The sequence below is a fragment of the Acomys russatus genome, chromosome 11 (assembly GCF_903995435.1).
Source record: "Acomys russatus chromosome 11, mAcoRus1.1, whole genome shotgun sequence".
In the NCBI taxonomy this organism is placed as follows: Eukaryota; Metazoa; Chordata; class Mammalia; order Rodentia; family Muridae; genus Acomys; species Acomys russatus.
In genome coordinates, this window is record NC_067147.1 from 38,389,708 (window position 1) to 38,412,151 (window position 22,444).

The 22,444-nt window shown below is 48.9% G+C and overlaps 1 protein-coding gene across 1 annotated transcript in view; it reads right to left on the minus strand.

The window, feature by feature from the left end:
- Positions 1–19,519, minus strand: part of Cdh23 (cadherin related 23) — a 373,665-nt gene extending 354,146 nt beyond the window's left edge. The window contains exon 1 of the mRNA XM_051152488.1: positions 19,166–19,519. The gene's annotated coding sequence lies outside the window, so the exon portion shown is untranslated. The remainder of the gene's footprint in view (positions 1–19,165) is intronic.
- Between the last annotated feature and the right edge of the window lie 2,925 nt (positions 19,520–22,444).

Sequence of the window (22,444 nt, forward strand, 5' to 3'; positions counted from 1 at the left end):
AATGTACTGCATACACATGGAATCAGTCATTAAAAAAAATCACAACATTTTTGAGAACATGGATTTAATTAGAAAATATATTATATTAAGTGAATTAATCTAGCCCCAGAAAGATAAACAGTGTATGTTCTCTCTCACGTGCAGATCCTGGGTTTTAACTTTTCTATGTGTACACTTGTGTAGTTGTGGGTATAGATGACAAAACTAGAGAGAGAACTATGAGGGGTAAGGGTGCTTATGGGAGGAAGAGTGACAGTATGTGTGACATGAAAGCAGAGGACGGTTATAGTGCAGGGGGACGGAGGGGGACGATCAAGAAAAACAAAAGGAGATGAGAATGAAAGATTAAACCTGTGGCTTTTTATTTTTAAAAATAATAAATAAAAATTAATTAATAAAAATAATTAAGATCCACACATGGTGACTCGCATCTTAAATCTCAGCACTTCGAAAGCAGAGGCAGGTGGATCTCTATGAGTTCAAGGCCAGACAGGTCTACATAGTAAGCTCCAGGACAGCCAGGGCTACATAGAGAGACCCTGTCTCAAAAGAAAAAAGAAAAGAAACCATAAAAAGCAAGTAAGAAAAAAAGAGAGGGGGCGGGGAACACTAAAAACAAAACAAAACAAAAAAAAACCAAAGAATGCTTTTAAACCCCGAAGGAAAATAATGATGTAATAAAAATGGGAAGATGGGGCCAATGAGATGGCTCAGCAAGTAAAGGTGCTTGCTGGTGAGCCTGACAATGTGACCTTGAACTGACTCTTTTTTTTTTTTTTTGGTTTTTCAAGACAGGGTTTCTCTGTGTAGCCTTTGCTGTCCTGGACTTTGTAGACCAGGCTGGCCTCGAACTCACAACGATCCGCCTGCCTCTGCCTCCTGAGTGCTGAGATTAAAGGCGTGCACCACCATGCCCGGCCCGAGAGAACTGACTCTTGCAAGTTGTCCTCTGACCTCTAACCTTGAGTCACAGCATGTAAGTTCTCACACACATATACAAAGAAAGAAAGCAAAGAAGGGAGAGAGAGAGAGAGAGAGAGAGAGAGAGAGAGAGAGAGAGAAAAGAAGAAGAAGAAGAAGAAGAAGAAGAAGAAGAAGAAGAAGATGAAGAAGAAGATGAAGATGAAGACAGAAAGCAACTTCTGAGATAGTTGAGAATACCTGGCGTGTGTGTGTGTGTGTGTGTGTGTGTGTGTGTGTGTGTGTGTGTGTGTGTGTGTGAATGTGTGTGTGTACGCGCGCATGCGCCTCTGCAAGTATCTTAAATGTAAATGGAACAAATACTCAAAAGACAAAGATAGACTGGATTTCAAAGCAACTACATTCTATTTAAGGAATATCTACCTTAAAAATAATGACACATGGGGCTAGAGCAATGTCTTAGCAGTGAGGAGTATTGGGTTCGATCCCCAGTACCCACATAGAGGCTCACAACCATTTATATCTGCAGTCCCAGGGGATCAAACACCCTCTTCTGGCCTCTACAAGCACCAGGCATGCACGGAGTGCACATACATACATACATACATACATACATACATACATCCCATACAACTCATACACTTAAAATAAATAAGAAAGAAGGAAGGAAGGAAGGAAGAGAGAAAAACAATGAATGAGAGATGATATCCTGGATTTACAAAGTAGGAGAGAAGCTGTCCTCTGACCTCCTCAGCCACATAGAGGCATGCATGTACAGACCCTATGCATGCGCACATGCATGCGCACTCACATGCACACATACATATATTTACAGCGAATAAATAAAGTGCAGCAAGAGGACAATTAGGTATCTTTGTTGCCAACTGACCTGAAAAATAGCAAATGATAAAGTTCTCATAAAATACAATTAACTAAAACTGACACACAAAACACTAAAACACAAATAGCCATATGACACTAAGAACTGGAAACTACAGATGATAGTCTTCCCATGGAGAAGTCAGAGCCCACACAGCGGCTCCTCTGAACCACTCAACTGGTAAGGACACAGCACTCAAACCCTTCCAGAGTCCCCAGTAAAACAGGAAAAAACAGGAACAGTTCCCAGTGGATCAAAAACCAGTGGAACTTGATACTGTGATCTAACAGTATCAGGAAAGTCAGGTCACAAGAAAGGGAAGTCCAGGAGCACATCTGGAAATAAAATCAAACCCAACATGGCAAATTGTATTGTCATCCAGGGTATAGCCGACCAAAATGCTGGATCTAGTGGGTGGTGGAGACAGACTGAAAAGTGTGGTTGGTGTGTGTGTGTGTGTGTGTGTGTGTGTACGTGTGTGCTTGTGTGTATCTGTGTCTTTGTGAATACGCATTGTGTGTGTGTCTGTATGTATGTGCATTGTATATGCATGGTATGTGTCTGTGTGTATGTATGTGTCTTTGTGTATGAACATCGTGTATGTGTGTGTGTGTGTGTGTGTGTGTGTGTGTGTGCACTTATTTCAGGAATTAAAGATAGGCTAACTTCTACAAGTCCAACATTATAATTCTCTACACTGTCAGAGGAAAGAAGAAATTTTATATTAGCATGTCAATATGCACAGTAGTTCACTTGATAGAATTCTATACAAGCCAGGACTGGCAGTGCACAACTCTAATCCCAGCACACAGGAAGAAGAAGCAGGTGAATTTCTGTGAGTTCGAGGCCATCCTGGTCTACATACTGAGTTCTAAACCAGCCAGAGTTACATAGTAAGACCCTGTCTCAAAGACAAAACAAACAAAAAGTTCTTAGCAAAAGAAACAGAAGATGTCACACACAGAAAATACCACGAGCTAATGTTGTATTCAAGAGTAAAGGGCTGAGAGGTTTTCCTCTGAGAGGCGGAACAAGGTAAAGAGGCCTGCTATTGCCACTTCCGCTCAACACAATCACTAAAGGTCCCGTTGAGAGGCAGGGTGTTTAGTGACGGCTCAGTTTTGTTTTGTCTTGTTTTTTAATTTTTAAAAACTTCCTACTTATTATAATTTATTCATATTACATCCCGATTATTACTCCCTCACTTGTATCTTCCCGTTCCCACCCTCCCTCTTCTGCCCTCTTCCCCTCTCCTAGACCTCTGACAGGGGAGGACCTCCTCCTCCACCATCTGACCACAGTCTAGCAGTTCTCATCAGGCCTGCCTGCATCCCCTTCCTCTGTGTGCCTGCAAGGTCACTCTGCCAAGGGGGAGTGATCAAAACTTGCGCACCAGAGTTCATGTCAGAGGCAGTCCCAGCTCGCTCACACACACACACACACACACACACACACACACACACACACACACACACACACACACACACGTAGAGAACGAGCTATCCATCAAGTACATCTGAATAAGGGGTCTAGGTTTCTGCAAGCATTTTCCTTGCAGTTTTAGGAGCACTTGCTCTTGCAGAAGACCCCAGTTCGGTTCTCAGTACTCGCATCAGGGTTTCATGGCCACCTGTAATCCCAGCTCCGGGGGACCCAACACCTTCTAACTTCTGTTGGTCCTCACAGGCACATATGCAAGCACACATACACATAAATACAAAATAAATAATTTTTACAATCTCTAGGTAATGTAATTGGGCAACAGAGAAACACAAGAAATTCATTCAAAGTTGAAGAGGAGTAAAGTGACACATGACAGGAGCTGAGAGTCGAGGCCTAAGAGGTTATGAAAGTCTGCCAGAAAGAGTAAACAAATTTGGGGCTGGAGAGATGGCTCAGTGGTTAAGAGCACTGCCTGCTCTTCCAAAGGACCTGGGTTCAATTCCCAGTACCCACATAGCAGCTCACAACTGTCTGTAACTCCAAAGTCTGATACCCTCATACCAATGCACATAAATTAAAATTACATAAATTTTTTAAAGAATAAACAAATTCATAGAAGGTGCAGAATACAAAACAACACATAAAAAATAGCTGAATTAAGCTGGGCATGGTGGTACACGCCTTTAATCCCAGTACTCGGGAGGCAGAGGCAGACAGATCTTTGTGAGTTCAAGGCCAGCCTGGTCTACAGAGTGAGTCCAGGACAACCAAGGTTACACAGAGAAACCCTGTCTTGAAAAACCAAAATAAGTAAAATAAAATTTAAAAATTAGCTGAATATCTAAAACAGACAGTGAAAGAAATCTGAAAAAGAAGTAGGGGAAGCAATTCCATTTATGATAGCATTGAAAAGGATGAAAGTATTACTTGGACAAATGGACACCAATGACTGAAAAACACCTGCTGGAAAAAACTAAGGTGGGAAGATTAGTAAGTGTAAAGCTAGCCCACACTCATCCCAAGAGCTCAGTGATGTCAGAATACTGCCAGTGTCACCTAAAACAATCCAAAGATTGAATGTGGTGCCATCTATATCCCAGTAGGGACTGGAAATGATAGGCCATGCCTATAATCCCCACACACAGGAGGCCGAGGCAGGAGGATCACAAGGCCAGCCTTGGCTTCACAGTGAGACCCAGTTGCAAAGAAAAATTCCAGTAGTGCTACTCAGAGAAACTGAAAAATCCACCAGAAGTATTTATGCAAAGTCTCAAAGCATCTCCCAAATAGTTAGGAAAAAAAAAAAAAAAAAAAAAAAACCAGAAAAAAAGAACACGGTTTGGAGAACTTATCCTTTCCCACTTTAAAACTGACTACAAAGCTACAGTAATAAAAACATATGGTACTGCCAGAAGGAAAGACATGCAGACCAATGGAATAGAATGTAGTCCAGGCTGAGCACGGGCATTCATGCCTTAATCCCAGCACTCAGGAGGGCAAGGCAGGCAGATCTCTTCGAGTTTGAGGCTAACCTGGTCTACAGGGTGTGTCCTGGACAGCCAGGGCTCTGTTACCCAGAGAAACCTTGTCTCAAAAACCAAAAAGAAGAATGAGGAGAAGGAAGAGAATGTAGTCCAAAAACAAACCATCACGCAGAGTCAGTTGGGTTTTGTGTGTGTGTGTGTGTGTGTGTGTGTGTGTGTGTGTGTTTGGTTTGTTTACTTTGGTTTTATGACAGGTGTCAAGACAGTGAAATGAGGAAAGGACAGACAGAGCTGGGAAGACTGACAGCGTGCAGAAGAGTCAGGCTAACGCCTACCTTACCCTGGGTGCCAAAAACGAACCCAAAAGAGAACAAAGAGGGGGTACTTCTATACTGTATTAGGGTTCTCAAGAGGGACAGAATGAAGATAGATGATTGATAGACAGATAGATGATAGGTAGATAGATACATAGATAGATGATAGACAGACAGACGTACAGGCTGTGGAACAACTAATCCAGCAATGGCTGTCTACCAACAGAACGCCCAAGAATCCAGTAGTTGTTCAGTCCATAAGGCTGGATGCCTCATCTGGTCTTGAGTATATGCCAGAATCTCAAAACAGCCTCTAACGCCAGTGAAGGGATGAACTTGCTAGCAAAAGCGAAAGCAAGCAGAGCAAAGAGCACGTGCTTCCTTCTTCCTTGTCCTTTGCAGAGGCTGCCACAGCAAGTGTAGCCCAGACAAAAGATGGATCTTCCACCTCAGAAATCTGGATTCAAGGTGTATCTTCCCACCTCCAAAGATCGAGATTAAAAATGAGTCTTCCCAAAAATAAAATAATATTTAAAAAGTGAGTCTTCCACTTCAAATGATTTAGTTAAGAAAAGAACTCTTGCAGGTGTACCCAGTCGATGGGGTTTTAGTTAACCCTAGATGTCACATTGCCAGGGAAGAAGAGCCATGGCAAAGACCAAATCTCTATACTTCCTAGAAGAACACATGGAAAATCCTCATGACACTGCACATAGCAGCAACTTCTTGGCTATGACACCAAATGATAGAGCAAGAAAGATATTTAGACTTCATTAGAATAAAAAAAAAAACCCTCTGTGCATCAAAGGAGTCTCTCCATAGAGGGAAAGGGGACTCTCAAGATAGGGAAATGTTATCAGCTCATCTATCTGATAAGAGATTAAGAGCCAGAATACAGAAAGAGACTACAGCCCAAAAACAACAAACGACTCTGTTTAAAGCTGGACTGAAAGCACAAATGGCCAATTCCCTCAAAGGGATGCACAACATGGCCCACATTGAGGGTATGCCAACCAAAGCCACAGGGCAGTGTCAGCGGGATGTGGCTACTATCCGAAAGCCAAGAGTAAGTGTTGGTAAGATCATTGAGGAATATTGCCGGAGGAGACATAAAAGGGCATAGCTGCTATGGAAAACAGATGTCAGGACCTCAAAAGGCAACAGAATTGCCATAGTATTTGTAATTCTGTCCCTACCTGTAAGCTGAGAGTGGGGACCCATATAGTATGCACACACCAGTGTTCACAGCAGCATTTCCAGAGGTTGGAGACCATCTAAACATCCAGCCGTGCATGAATAGTAAACAGAACATGGTATAAATGCACCAAGAATCTCATTCAGCCATAAGAAGGAATTGTGTTTGGAACTTAGAAGACATGACTCAGGGAAGAAAGCCAAATACACAAGACACCCTGAATAAGCCAGTTTATGGCCATAAAAAAAATAGATGCTACCAGGAGCAGAAGAGGGAAGGAGGAATGGGGAGGTAGTTTGTAACAGGCATGGCGTTTCTGTTTAGAAACCGTGGGTCAGTTTTGAAGGTCAAGGGTGGCACGACTCTGCAGACATACTCACCACCACGCTGTAAGCTTAAACACAATCTAAGCAGCAATGATTTTAAGTATGTGTGTCTGTGTATGGGCATATGCACACAAGTATAGGGCCCACGGCAGCTAGCAGAGGGTGTCAGATCCGCTGCAGCTGGAGTTATAGGCACTTGTGACCTCCTAACTGATGCTGGGAACCAAACCCAGGTCCTCTGAAAGAGCAGCAAGTGCTCTTCATTACTGAGTCATCTCTCTGGGAGCTAAGTGGCACATTTTGTTATATGCATTTTACCATAACTGGAGAGAGGGACTTAGGAAAAAAAATCTTAATTTTATAAATGGCACCAAAAAAAAAATCCTACAGCAAACACTACAGTAGCAAACAGTAAAAGTTTTGTCCTTGGCACTAGAAGTGAAATAAGTCTCACTACCATTGCAATCCTGCAATCCAATCTTTTCTTTTTCTTTTCTTTTCTTTCTTTCTTTCTTTTTTTTTTTTTTTTAAACAGGGTTTCTCTGTGTAATAGCTCTGGCTTCCCTGAAGCTTGCTCTGTAGACCAAGCTGGCCTAAACTCACAGAGATTCACCTGCCTCTGCCTCCCAAGTGCTGGGATTAAAGGCGTGCGCCACCAAATCCTGGCCCCTGCAATCCAATCTTATGCTTTCAGTCTCTGCTATTGCAATAAGACATGAAAAAGGTCTCCAAGAGCATCATATAAAAATAGTATTTCTGCAGAAAACATGGTCGCATGTCCTAAATTATATTTAAAGTCTACAGATGGACTCTCAGAATTAATAAAGAAATTTAACAAAGTTTGTAAGATACAGGCCAATATTCTTTAACCATTCATACTTCTATGACAAATAAGTGATTGGATATGAGAAAATATCACATACAGCAGTACTTAAAAACAAAAGACACATAGAAATAAATCTAATAAAAGAAGTAAGAAATGCTACAGGCTCCAAAATGCATTCCTGAAAGAAATGTATTAAGACAAGGATAAATGGTGAGGTGCATCTTGCTAATGGATTGGAAAACTCAATATTGCAAAGATGTCGATTTTCCTCGATGCAGTTGCAATCAAAATCTCAGCAGGGCTTTTGTGGAATGTTAAAGCTGCTTCTAATAGTTACACGGAAATGCACATAGCCAAAATTAAAGAATAGTCTTAAAGAGAAATAAAACTTAGGAAGTCACACTATCACGTATCAAGTCAGTGTCAAGAGAGCTGTCAGAGTCAAGCCATGGGTTTGTATTTGTTCAAGTACAGTGACAGACTAAGATAATTAATTGCACATGCTTGTGTCTATGCCAAGAGATACACGTACACACAGGCACGTGCGCGCGCGCGCGCGCACACACACACGTTCACAATGATCCCGTTTTTGTGTGTGTGATAGCTCAGTTTCAAATTGTTGGCCAGCCACACTAGAATGGTCAAATTATGTTGCAGTCATACTGCAGAGAAACAGAAGTGAGCTGACCGCATACAAGCAGAATCTCCCCAACGAGGCAGCGCATTAGAACATCAGAGCGAGCATACTGCATGACTCCATTTAGCTAAGCTTAAAGATAAGTTGGGCTGTAGCTATGTGGGAGAGCTTGCCTTAAGTGGGGCCCTGGGTTCAAATCCAGTACTGTAAAAACTTAATCAAAATGAGTGTGGTGTTAGAAGTCAGAATAGGTCTGAGCTTGGGGTGGGGGTGGGGAAAGGGCCCCTGGTGATCAGTTTTTAGGGTGTGTGTGCAACTGTTTGCTTTGTGGAGCTCCGAGTGTACATGTTTGAGGAGCTCAGACTGTACGTGTATGATTCTCACACTTTTCTGTATGCTACACATCAGTTAAGAAACTGGAAAAAGTCCTGGTTCGCTTGGCACCAACATCAACAGTCTAATCAGAGACATGCCCTGCCTCCCCTCTGGCAAAAGGAAGGGGCCGCCCCCTTTAGGACGAGCCCCTCTCCAATCCATGGAGCCTTTCTCATGGGTAAAAATGACTCAGCAGCCCCCAGGCAGCATGCAGACCTGTGATGCCTCAGAGCCCAATATCACAGTAATAAAAAAATAAAAATAAAAAAATAGTGTGTGTTCAACGCTCTCCATGTGGCGGGCGCTCTTCTAAGCATTGTATATAACCTACATAATTTTATTCTCCCAAGAATTCTCGGAATTGGGCATTCAGAGTTTTTCAGACCAGAAAACATACCAGAGTGCTCCGTGAGCTTGCCCGGTCACTCACAGCGGACGAGCAAGGATTGAACTTGGGAGTCCGGCTTCCAGATTGACACAACCCCTTTGTTTAGATGGGCATGCAGATAAAGCTGGGTACACACCGCCTGCTCAAAGACACCAAAGCCAAGCAGCTGCTGCCTCTCCCAAGCAGGCCATTGGAGTTGTGCCATCCCTTACAGGCCTAGTTCGAGGACGAGAGGCCAAAAGGTAGGCCCCAGCCAGGAGTGCTAGGTCCCAAGCCTAGCAATGCAGGTGAGGGGAGATGTCTCTCGCCAAACCTGGGGATGACAAGTACACAGACAAGCACAAGTGACGAGGGCTCCAAGGCCAGTGTCAGAGAAGAGGGCCCCTGAAAGGGGAACACACTAGGAATGGGGGTGCTTGTCCTGCCTTGCCTCTGACACCCTGGTCCCTGCATAGTAGCTCCCACGGAAGCTGTGAAGCACGCAGGTACAACCAGGTCACCCAGTTAACAGCCTCCCGCCCGCTGTATTATTCATGGGCTCCCTTCTTCCGGCCAAGCTCCAGTTTCCAATAGGCCTCAGGCAACGCGGACCTGGCTTGGCAGGTCAGCCATGCTGGTCTAGCTTGCAGCACCCCACCTTCACACCTCACACCTGCCCTTCCCCTCCTGTAGCAGCTTCCAGGACACTTCAGGTGATGTGGGAGCTCTGGGGTCAGAGAAGAAGGGCAAAAGAGGGGACTTTTAGCTGAATCAGTCACAGGACACTAAAGCATCCAAAAAGAGCTACACCATACACACATGGGGAGAGAGACAGAGACAGAGAAAGACAGGGACAGAGAGAGACAAAGAGAGAGAGACAGAGACAGAGAGACAGAGACAAAGAGAGTGGGAGAAAGACAAAGACAGAGACACAACTCTCACAAATACAGATTCCAAATAAGTGCCCAGGACCATAGTATTTCTATTTCTGTTACTTTTGTTATTTGTTTGTCTTTGAGGCAGGATCTTTCCTGTAACCCTGGCTGGCCCTGCATTTGCAACCCTGTGTTGCAACTATAGATGTAAACCAGCATGTCCGGCCCATTCCTTTTTGAGTGTGCATGGAGTTTCCTGCAAACAAGTGGTGCTTAATAAGTATTTGCTGCCATATATGCCTTCTGGGAAGATGGCTGTCAGAATGACAGAGGCTATAAAGTGAGGCATGGAGCCATCGCGGGGTGGGGAGGGGGGTACACTGTTCTTTGGGTGGGGAGGTGGTTGTTCTCAGACAGTACTGAATTGGTAGTAATCGATACAAATGACAGGCAGGCAGACCTCGCAGGAATTGTACAAGTCACCACTGGTTCTGTCAAGTACTTTTGGGTATCTTGTGAGAGTCTTGGTCCCCCAGATCAGGACGGTTTTAGAGTTTGGTTTTGTTGTTTCCAGCTTATCATATGAGAAGTGGAGGTCTGAAGAATTAAGTTTTGTGTCAGCAGCAGTCCCATTATTAATATCTCTGTGCTGGCGCATACACATGTATGTGTGTATGCGTGCGTGCGTGCGTGCGTGTGTGCGTGCGTGCGTGCGTGCGTGCGTGCGTGCGTGCGTGTGTGTGTGTGTGTGTGTGTGTGTGTGTGTTTTGAGGGGTATCTTGCCTCACCATCCTGTGTACTTCACTGGCTCATAGACAGTATGCACAATGCCCACACCATCAAACCACCCACCATGCTTCTGTGGTACACTTACTTGAGGCGAGAGCCAGAAGGCCAGCCTGAGGATATCTATGGACAAACAAGCACAGCCGTGAGTGCTGAGGGAGCCATGAGCCCACCTGCCCCACAGCAGGGGCCAGGGTGGAGTGAGGGTACCGAGCCACAGCAGCTCCTGCTCCTGCTCAGACCCTCAACTTACAGGTAGCTCAGAGGTGCTGTGAGGAGGTGGCCCTGCCTGTGGCCTCAGAGATGCTGAAATGGCCACCTGGGTCACCCCTAGGGCTATCTGGACCACTTTCCCTCTTGGCACTCTTAAGTTCTCTATAGATACTGGAGACATTTGAGTATCCCATTTCAGCTTGATGGCAGGCAACGTGGTGACCAGATACCAGCCACAGCCATGTCACTGCTTCTCTGTGGCCCCAGTATGGGATATTTTTGTCCATACTGATCTGCTTCTATCTGCTTAGCCAGGAACTTGGCTCTGTCCTCAATAGTGGCAATGACTAAGGAGTTCCAGAGCCTTGGCTCAAATCTGCTCAAATCGGTGCCTGCTATCTGTCTGACTTGGACAAAGTGCACAGCCTCAGTGTGCATCCCATCTCTCATCTGCGGAAAATAGATAATGCTGCAGGTCTTAGGCCCTAGGGTTGTCATAAGGCGCAAGCAAGGCTAAGTATCGGACCTGGTACACAGTAAGTGCCTAATAAATGTTTCTTCTCATTACCACCAGCTCAGACACCCTATAAGTCCGTGTCACAGGTCACAAACTGGCCACTCATAGGCCTGTTATATAAGTTCCCTTAGGGAAGAGACCATTGAACTACAAGAGCCTGAAACTGCGCTTGGTACCCAGCCTGGGCTCATCAAATATCTGCCAAATGAGCAAATGGCCTCCTGGTGTTTTAAAATACTTTATAACTAGTTGGTAACACTTGCAATTGGGAGGTCTTATTATTTTCTAAAACTTGGGTTTCGTTCCATTTTGTTTGTTTCTGTTTCATCCTTTGTAAGAATGTAATCGTCCCACCAGCCCAAGAGATGCTCCAGCAGCTGCTCAGCAACCGAGGCAGATAGCAGCAGGAAGATGGGCTCCTAGAGTATGCCCTCCACCTGCCCAGCATCCTGGACCCTGTGTGCATCTGAAGGCTACCCCCTTAGGCCAGTGCTGAACATAGGAGAAGCCACAGGCAGGAAGAGTCACCATTCACCTGGTCCTGTGCACCTGCACAGTGACTTCTCTAGAACCCAGGACCTACTCCAGCCCGGGTCCAGGAGAGAAGGAGGGAGGGCCTTCTGCTCTGCTAAGCACCCCCACCCCCACCCAAGATACCTCAGCACTCAAGCCATGACCGAGAGGACAGACCTCCCCCATAAATGCTCCATGCTGCCCTCAACCTCTCAGCTTCCCAGGCCACCTAATACCCTGCTTGGAAAATTCCCACCTTAGTTTGCTTTCTACTGCTGTGATGAACACCATGGCCAAAAGCAACTTGGGGGGGGGGCAGGAAGGTGGGGGTGGGCGTTATTTCATCTTACAGCTTGTAGCCCACCCGGAAGGGGAGTCAGGGCAGGAACCTAGAGGCAGGAACTAAAGCAGAGGCCAAGGGGAAACACTGCTTTTTGACTTGCTTAAGAGCCACGGGGGACAGGAGGCCACTGGAAAACCAGCACTCAAGGTTCCACAGTGAGATGTGCTGTCAACGTCACTCACGGACTTCCCATGAAAAGAGAGTATCACAAGTTTGACACGGTGATTATATGTTGAAGTGGTAGCATCTGAAAATCGTGTAGACATAAAATTCACTATCAAAACGGCCTCTTCCCCCCCCCCCCCCCCCTTTTTTTTTTGGTCTTTTTGTTGTGACAGGATTTTAAGTATCTCAGGCTAGCCTTCAGTACACCACGTCGCCGAAACTGCTCTTGAGCTCCAGATCTTCCTGTCTCCACCTCTCAAGTGCTAGGATTACAGGTGTGAGCCATCATCCCTACCTTTTGTGGCACTGAGGCTAGAGCCCTGCACTCTGCCCACCAAGGCATGCTCCTAGCCTCCCCCCCCCCCTTTTTTTAACTTTGTCAAAGTAGCTAGGAGACAGAAGACAGTGGAGCCTGTGGCCTGGGCTGATTTTTCTGTCAGGCAAGGCTGCTGCGGGTGTTCAGTTACAAGCCTCCAAAAATGAGACAGAGCAGCTGTGGGCTCAGAACCAGAGAGCTGAGTGGATGCCTCTCAAGCGTGGCTGTGGGGACACAGAGAACCCCAGAGGACAGTCTAGAGTCTCCCACTGGCTTTCTAGACACAGACCATCAGTGCATCTGTCACTAAGTCACAGCCCAGACCCCATCCCAGGACAAAGGGGGATGCGTGTCTTAGACTCCTTGGAAATGATCTCGGAACACTCCTGGCCACAGTAAATAAGGTGGCACAAACTTCCCACTGTCCCCTGGGGGCTCCAGATGAAGATGTAGGCAAGCCTGGGGCAGGATGGATACCACCTTTCTCTTTGTAGACAAAGAACGGAAAAAAAGCAGATAAGCCAAAAGATGCTGTCAGACTTGGGCTATGCCCGGGGAAGGACAGGGTCTTCTGAGAGGGAAGGCAAAGTTCACATCCCTGAGGATGTGACACAGGTGGACCCAGGCAGGGTCCCAGATATCGCCTCCCTTTCCTCTTTCCCCTCCCCTGCCTGTGTGCCTTCCTCTACCTCCTCCCCTCTCTAGCTTTCACCAGCTCCCAAATTACAGCATTCTTTCCGAAACAGACAATCAAGGTGGTGTGCAGGCCCTTGTCACAAATGGCATCTCGGGTCCTCTCCAAATGGAAGATGGCCTTTAAGGAGGAAGGCAACACAGTTAACAGGCTGCCCAAGGAGCCAGGGGCAGGGGGATTACCCGCAGGAAATGAGTGCAATGCTGAAATGCCCAATCTCCCAAAAGGATATGTGAGAAGCTCGCGGGGCTGTGAGGTCGGGCCCAACAGAGTGAGAGAAACAGGCCTGGGCACTTAGTTTGCCAGTGGCTAAGGCCAGCTTCATGTAAATACCTCAGTTAATCTCTCTGCTTGACCTCGGGCCTCAGTCTTCCCACCTATAAAATTGCAAGACTAGCTGGTGCCCAGAATGCTTCAGGTCTTTCGTCCAGGCTACAAACATAAGTGGCAAAACTGGCCAGGAGATGGTAGGCGTGGTGAGGAGCCGAGAGCAGCAGGCTCCCTGCCATCTAACATGGAGCTGCAGACCCTGGGTGAAGCTGCAAAGCTGGCACTCCAGAAGGATACCGAATAGGCTAGGAGGGGCTGGAGGAACCCCATAAGGCATTGGACCTCCATCCGGTGGTGCACAGGCCCACCAGTGAAAGCTGCCATTTCTCTCGTGGATAGGCTGACCTCCAAGCAGAGATTATTCCATGAAAGAACAGTTAAATGAAGCATGCCAGGGCAGTGTACCTACAACTCCACCAGTAAAAAAGGTGGAGGCAAGAGGATTAGATGCTCAAGGCTAGCCTGGGCTTCACAGTTTCAGAGCAGCCTGTCTGGGGATTGGGGTCAGGGGCAACGCTCAGCTCCTATCTGTCATCCCAGCTACACACAGAGACACAAAGTTACCTGTAACTCTGAGCTCCTACTCATCATCCTCTGCTGCGTACACAGACACAATGTTACCAGTTCTAATCAGATGGCCCAAAGTCTAGACTTTATTGTGAAACTGAAGGATCTGGCTTTAGGAGTAGAAGTCCAAGTGAAAAACTATTGAGACCACACACACACACACACACACACACAGAGAGAGAGAGAGAGAGGGAGGGAGAGAGGCGGAGGAGGGGGAATGCATCTTCAGGTACAACTAATTCATGAGTTCCTTGGATCACCAAGCTATAAGAGTTAAGGGCCATCTCACCTCTAGGACAGTGTGCCTCACTTACAGTCAAGTCACATCAAAGGGGCTAAAAAGACACTACCTTTTCCATGTACATCAGAGGTCAGGCTTCTCACAGTTTACACCACACTGATGCTCACAGCAAGTGTACAGGCAGCTGGAAAGTATTCCCACTGACCTGGGTTCAGAATACATACAAAGATGAATGCCAGCCTTTAAAGCACAACCCAAGGCCACATGCCTCTTATCAACTGAGCGAGATAGAGCCCAGGAGCAAAGGCCCAAGGCCCATTGGTAGGCACAGCAAGAAAAGGAGCAGCAATGTCTGCCCCGCTCCACAGGGCTGAGCCAGATCAGATTCCATAGTGAAAGCCTAGAAGCTGGCTCCTTGCGGCTACTTCTTAAATATGGCCGTCTGACACTGGGGGTGGAGGTTGGAGGGAGGTGGGGGGAGGGGGAGTATGTATTTTCTGCCCTGTGGGACTGCACAAAGCTACTCCCATAGTAAATTCAAATGAAGATGGTCCATAAACATTCTCATGTTTTCTGAATTGGCTTTTTTGCAATATATATATATATATATGTACATATATATTACAACAAATGTATTATATACACATATATTTGCAATATATAATATATATTGCTATAGACTTTCAGATCAAGCTCTAGAAATTTCCAGCTCCTTAGGCGAAACCTTTTGTGTCCCAGGCACGATGCTCCTAGAGGAACATTATTCTAAAGCCATCCTTGTCTCCTGAATCTTTTCTCTTTCTCTTTTGAGACAGAGTATCCTGTAGCCCAGCTGACCTCAAACTCCTCCTACATAGTGGAGGATGACCTTGAGCTCCTGATCTTCCTGCCTTTGCCTCCTGAGGCCTGGGATTCCAGGTGTGCACCGCTGTGCCTTACACAGTACTGCAGATCAATCCCAGGCTCTCATGCACACTAGGCAAGCACTCTACCAGCTGAGCGGTATCTTCAGCTAGCTGTTCTTTCTAAGTGGTCCCTGTGTTCTTCAGATCCCACCACTCCCTATTGTCTCGTGTTTGTCTTTGATTTCCTTGTTTTTTAAGTGTATTTTTTAAGTGTGTGTGTGTGTGTGTGTGTGTGTGTGTGTGTGTTATACTTGTGCGTGCATACAACACCTTTCACATATGGTTCTCTCCTTCCACCTTGTGGGTTCCAAAAGCTTAGCAGCAAGCACCTCTATCCTCAGAGTCATCTCACCAGCCTCCTTGATTTATTTGCTTGTTTGTTTTATTTGAAATAGGAACTTTCTACATACGCAGACCACTCTGCCCTCAAACTTGTAATCTTCCTACCTCGGCCAACCAAGAGCTGGGATTCCAGGCATGTGTAACACCATTCCCAGCTCCCCATACTATTGTTATCTGCATCCTGAACCCTTGAAGTGTGTGAGCTGGTGATCTCAGCTTGAAGAGCATGTAGCATCCAGATCCGGCAGCTGGGTATCATTTGCCACCCATCCCAAGAATGCTAACGCAAACAGTCAGATCCAGGAAAGGGCCCAGCAAACACGAAGATGAGAGAAGGCTGAAGGTCAATCAGTTAAGCCAGAGCACAGCACACCACTGGCCACTCACACCACCTGAGCAGCAGCCTGGTTAGGGGTGGAGGGGCACAGAGGAAAGACAGGGCCTGGGTTCTCACAAGGAAATCACATATCCAGAGGCCACAGCAATGCAGACCAGCGCAAAACACCAAGGAAAGACAGCAAGGGGGTTGGGGGGGGGGGAGAGAAAAGAAGAGAGAAGGAGAGGAAAGGGGAGGAGGAGGGGGTGGAAGAGGAGGAGGAGGAAGAAGAGAAAGAAAGGGGGAGTGGCCTGGAGAGGCAGCCTATCTCCCACTCCACCCCAAGTCAGGAAGGCTTCAGGAGGAGGAGGCACCTGCAGTGTCAGAATCGCCCATATGACCTAAAGAAGCACAGCCTCCCCCACTGGAGGCCAAATGCTCCCATCCTGAATTGTTCCATCCTGTTGGGTCCACTTTGACCTTGCTCACCTACTAACGGACAAATAGGGTTGGAGCAGCACCATGAGAAGCCCAGGTTACAGCTCAGCGGGGGAGGGGGAGATGAATGCTTCAAAACATCTATAATTGAATAACAAACAAAGCAGTTCAAAGGCAATTGAGTTAATTTTTAAAACCGCCTTGATACACAAGAACATCACATCTCTTCAACCCCAGAGCTCAAGAGCACCATAAGACCATGAGGCTCTGGAATCTGCTGGATTTGAGATAGATAAGGAATCGCCAGCACCTTAATTGTACTGCTCCATAAGGCCTATGCCTGGGCCTCTTGGTGACCTCCCAGCCACCTATGCAATGGCAGAGCTGTACTCCTCCTGGCAGAGACCGGCATTTCAAAGACAGGGCTGGGGTGCCTATGATGCCCTTTCACCTGTGACACCATCAGCCCCACCAGCCTTTGACCCCAGTTTCAAGCACATGTTACCACGCCCACCACCAGCCTTGCAGCTTGGTGCTAGGGACCTCCCCTAGGGCAGTAGAAGTGGGGTATCTGTATCCTTTCCCTCTGTGTGGTTCCCATGACAGACTCTCAAAGTAGCCCTGTCTCTGTGGCCACTCACTGAGAGGTGTTACCAGCCAGCCAGTTGAGACTGCAGACAGTTGCTCAGCTCCTTCTGCCTAAGGACAGCACGCACCCACCCACCACCCACCCCAGAGATCTTGGAGGTAGAACCTGTGCATCCACTTTCTGGAAATCTACCCACCTCCTCCTGGCCGCAGCAAACATACAGCAAAATATTATGCTGCACAGAAATCCAGACTGCCTTCTACACCTGTCCAGAGCCCTCCAGACACAGACAGTCTTGTAGCATCAGCAGGTCTAGCCCCAGGGGCTACCCAACCCTGACACAGGTGTCCAGGGCAGAGCTTCATCCACGTTTTGTTCCTATGCCCTGGAAGGTTCTAGGTGAGCATCCCAGCACAGACTAAACATCGTGCCAACCACTCACGGGTCTTAAAGAATACAAGGCCTGGGTTATTGGAGGTTGGGCATAGGGGCTCTGCATTTCTAACAGGTTCCCCTGATGTAGATGCTCCACAGCCCCATTCACATCACCACCACCACCAGCACCTTGGGCAGCAAGGTACCCCTAGGCCTTTACCTCCCAGGTGAAGCATTTGCAATCTACACTTCAGCCAAGTAGCCTTTATAATACTGAACTGGAAGAAATGAAGCACACTTGGTGGAATGACAGGCAAGGTGGCTTGTGAGGAAAGGGAGTTAACTGAGAGAGATCGCCAACTGTCTGTGGCCATAGCCTCCGTGCAGCCATTTACTGAGCAGCTGTGAGGGGCCCAACTGATGGAGCTGGGGAAAGCAGAGACAGACGTGGCTATGGGGCACAGCCAAGGCCAGAATACCACCCTCCAGCATCTGGGTAAAAGCCCTGTTCACACCAGTGACTAGTAAGTAGTGCCTTTGCAGACACCATGTGCACTCTCTGCCAGGCGAGCCTCTGCTATTCCTACTGCCAAGGTGCCTCTTGCCCACCCCTCCTGGCAGAGTGACATCTGGTCCTACCACCCCCATAGGTGCTGGCCGCATTGCGCCTACCCCTGCACCAGGAGCCAAGCTTTCGTTCCTTCCAGCAGCTCCTGCCACAGTGGGCTGACTCATCACCACCTCACACCTGGCCCCAACCATGCGCCACAAGCCCACCCCCACTCACAGCATGAATCTTTTCAGGGCAAGGACCTGGCTTGTGCTGGCCCGCAAATAATCCTCATGCCCCTCCAGATTAATACAAAATCCAGACTGGGGAGGCAGGCACTTGCTAAGGGACATGATGAGGGGATAAGGTCAAGGTCTGTTCTGGATGAGATGGCCAAGTGTGCAGAATGGGCGTGTCCGCTTCCCGGAGTGTGTGGGCGTGTTACTACTCCTGCAAGGCTAATTTCTATCAAGGTGTGATCACGCCAGGGCTGGGGCCAGGGTCGCAGCGGCCAAGGGCACCGGATCTCCGCTTGCCTCTTGAAGGCAGTGGCTCTCGGTGTTCGCTCTGGGCAAGAAAGAAAGAATGCCGTGCAGATGGCCCGCCACCACCCTAGAATGCGCGGGATCTGCACCGCCTGACCTGCGTGAACAACAGGGGCATTGCTCCACGGGCCAGTTCTGGGAACAAGTAGATATCACCCAAGGCCGACCAGCTCCGGGGGCCCGGGAAGCGAAGCACAAGCGGCACGCGGCTCCCAACGCTGCTAGGGACGCTTCTGCCCAGAGCTACCACTACTAGAAAGGTGGCAGGAATCCCCTGGGCTCTCCTGTGGGCCTGGGAAGGTGACGGGAAGAAAACCTACGTGACTTCAGGTTCCTCTAGCCTCGAGGTGGAGGTGTCACACCCCACCTCCCCGCTCCAAACAGGAACCCTGAGCTCAGAAGGTACAGAATGGTTCCCAGCACCTTCTCTCACCCTACCTAGACCTAGACCCTCTCGGATACGTGAAGTGCGAAGCCCGGTAATGTAGCGGTCCCGAAACCGGGCTCCGTGTGGCGCGCGTCTTACTAAAGCCAACACGCAGGGAATTGGAGTTCCCGGGAATCAAAGTTGCCGCGCGTCCGGGCGCTGGCTGGAACAGGGAGAGGGACAGAGAGGAGACCCGGGCGTTCGCCGCATGACGACCGCCCCGGGAACAAGTGGCTCTGCCGGCTGAGGTCGCAGCCCTTCAGCTCTAACTTTGGTGGCACGCAACCGGCAATTGTCTTGGGAGAAAGAGAGGGGATAGGGAGAGAAGGGCGGCGCGAGGCTCCTGGTACCGTGTGCGCAGGTGGAGCGGCGTTGTGCCGCGCCTCGGGATCTGCTCGCCACCGGCTCTGCCCCTACGGGCCACCTGCTCCAGTCTTGGCCACCGCCGCGTCTCGCTGCCGGCGCAAAGGCCGCTCCGGGATCCACTCGGGCCGCCCGAACCCCTCTAGCTGCCCGCGAACTGCAACTTCAGACGCGCAGCGAGATCAGAAGAGGCTCGCCCCACAGGGTGGGGGACTCGGTACTAGCGTGCTCCATCCCCGGGGCCCGCTCTTTCCTGCGCAGCTCAGCGCTCGGCAGCTGTGGGACGTGTTCCCGGGCCGTGCATCGTGTCTTGCTCCGAGCCGCAGCCGCCGCTCAAGTCCACGATCAACTTTCCCTCGCTCCTCCGCCCCGCGCGGCCCCGCGCCAGTCCCCGCCTCCTGACGTGCCGCGCTCTCCTCGCCGCGCCCGAGCTCCGCCCGCCTGCGCCCGCGCGCCACACCCCGCGCCCGGGACCCTGTTCCCCGTCGCGAGCTAGGCATTGGCCCCCGATCCCAGCAGGGCGCCCAAATGGGAAGGTACCAGCGCCCGCCGAGCAGACCTCTGCCGATGCCAAGGCACCGGCCGCTATGGCAGCCCGTGGAATCCCCCAAGGGGCAGGAGGGAGACCGCAGAAGCGAGCCTTGGATGCGTGCCCAAGCCGTGCCTGCGTGTCCACAGTCCCGCAAAGGGACCCAACCCCAGCTTCCCGCCTGCTCGGAGGCAAGGCCTGGGGCTGCCACGCTCTAGGGAAGCAGGAAGGCATAACGCCTAGGTGAGGCCGCACCATCTGTTGGCTTTAAGCGCCCCCTTTCTGCTCCCGAAGTCGCTGAAAGGTTCCTCTCTTCTTGGTGCTGCTAGCCAACTCTGGGCTCCCATCCTCTGCCTTCTGCCTCAAGGCTGTGGGCCCACCTACGCCCCTCTGGCTCTGCAGCCAGACTGCTTCTGATGTTAGAAATTAGGGGCCCTGAGTCAGAGACACCCTAGAGGTCCCCAGGTACCCACACCCATAAGATACCCATCTCTAGCAACCCAGGTTCAAGGAAGAGCCCTTCACCTTCATGAAAGCCTACAAGACAGCCTTCAAAGCTACTGTACAGTGGGATTGACCGGGAAGTCTTTACTTCCTCATCTAAATGGACCGGTCCCTCCACAGGCCAGCTTTTTGGCATTGGCTACCTAGAGCCAAGGTCTAGTCCCAGACTTTCTGAGCCTTAGCTCATTTCACCTTCAACACAGCGTTCTGCTGGGCCCGGAGGTTAGTTAGCCCAGATTTCCTCTCCTTCAGGGAGGCCAGGGATTTGCCAGGGAATGGAGAACAGTTATTGCACCAAAGTAGCTCTGGATCTAGAGCTCCAGCCCCTTAGCATTCATTCATTCATTCATTCATATTGGCTACCACGTGCTAGCTCCTGCAATAGGCTGAGTATGGCCTCGGGGAAACCCTCTGAAGAGAAACCAATTCAAGGAAGCACACGAACGTGTAACATTAATGCCAGAATCATGACACCTCCATCACTCTCCCAAAGAGTTAAGGAGAAAACCCCAGGAAGCGGCCCCCCTCCCCGTGGTTGCTGGATAAGCCTCCATCCAGGGTTGCAGGAACAGAGAGAAGAGCCAGTCAGTGGCACCAGGGAAGAAGAGGAGAACCAGTCAACGGGTGCAATGTAGAAGGCAGGGTGCCAGGCAAGAGAACCAATGCCCTGTGGTGGAAAAGAGCCAGAGTATATAGGAAGGCCAAGGACACTGGTATATAGAGCAGTGAGGGCTGGAACACGGTGAAGGTAGAGGGGGTATGGTGGGCATGCTGGCCTTCATCTGGGGTTCTGTTCTGTGGTGCTGCAGGTCAAGTCCTTGCTCATGCTTGTAAGTGATCTACCACTCGGTGGCATCCCCAGCCAGGGGCTAGTCTTTATCCTAAGAGTAATACTTCAAACCAGCTCTGGGGTTGGGGTGGGGGTGGCAAGATCAGATCCAACTTGTAGCTGGGCTGGGCCACAGAGACAGACTACTTCACTGATAGCATTTGCCAGGGCTGAGTGGCGGCTGAGTGGTTCCAAACACTTGCTGCTGCTCCTTCAGATGACCAGCGTTCTGTTCCCAGCACCCACATCAGACACTGGATGACTTGCAGCTCCAGGAGATACAATGCCCTCTTCTGACACCCACAGGTACCCACACACGTGTACAAACCCACACACAGATGCACACACATAAATAATAATTGTCAAACTCTGCAAACCCCCGTGTTCTAGAGCAAGGATCAAATGGCTGCCCACTGGCTCAATCTATCTCATTTATTTTTGTAAATAAAGTTTTATTAACACTAACATCCAAGGAATATGTAGACAAGCCTCTGTTCAGGACTCCTTTCACACCACATGCTGCATGGCTGACAAACCCAAACCCCTGACTCTGCAGATCCTCAAAGAGAGAGGAAAAAAAATAAAAAATAAAGCAAGTACACCTCTGTGGTTTTAGATACTCAGGTGTCTGCGGGCAAAACACATGTATTCAAACATGAATATATACAGATATACAGCTCATGGCTAACTGACAGACCATTATGGGATGTCTAGGAGACTCCTTGGTCCCAGCTCAAGTGTGAGGTGACCTCTCTGAGGAGGAGACCCCTGACCCCTCTCATGATGAGCTACAGTGGACCTGAGGGGTCAGGGAATTGACAGACTAGAGCCAGGCAGGCTGCTGGGCAGCTAAGCTGGGGTGATGCTCTTGGGTGTCCTAGAGTCTCAGCCTTAGATGAGCCGAGGGACCTCGGCTCCAATATGGATGCTGTGAGGTGGGACAATGGGCCTGAGTGGCCTCATATCTTCATTCATAAAATGAAGTGATTGTCCATGTCACCACAACTAACCCTTTCTGATGACCTGCCATCTTGTTTGCGGTACAGAAGGTTGAACCTGGGGCTTTGCATGTGCTAGGTGGGGGCTCTGTCACTGAACTATAACCCCCCCCCCCCAGACACAAGCTCTTCTGGTTTCCAATCATGACTTCCTAAACTCTCTTGTGCCCAACTTACATGCAAACAGAACACAATTGAGCGCCAGGAAACCATCACTTTTTTGGAAGTTGGACAGCATGCTTCTGCTCCTAGGACCTCTTTGGTACCTACTTTTTTTTTTTTTTTTTTTTTTTCTTTCCCACCCTGTGCCAAGAAAGCCGGGCTGTGGTCAGCCTACTGTCTAGTCTTGAGTATGTGACAGACTCAAAGCTAACATCTGCCCCACAGTGGAAGATCTGGGAACTCA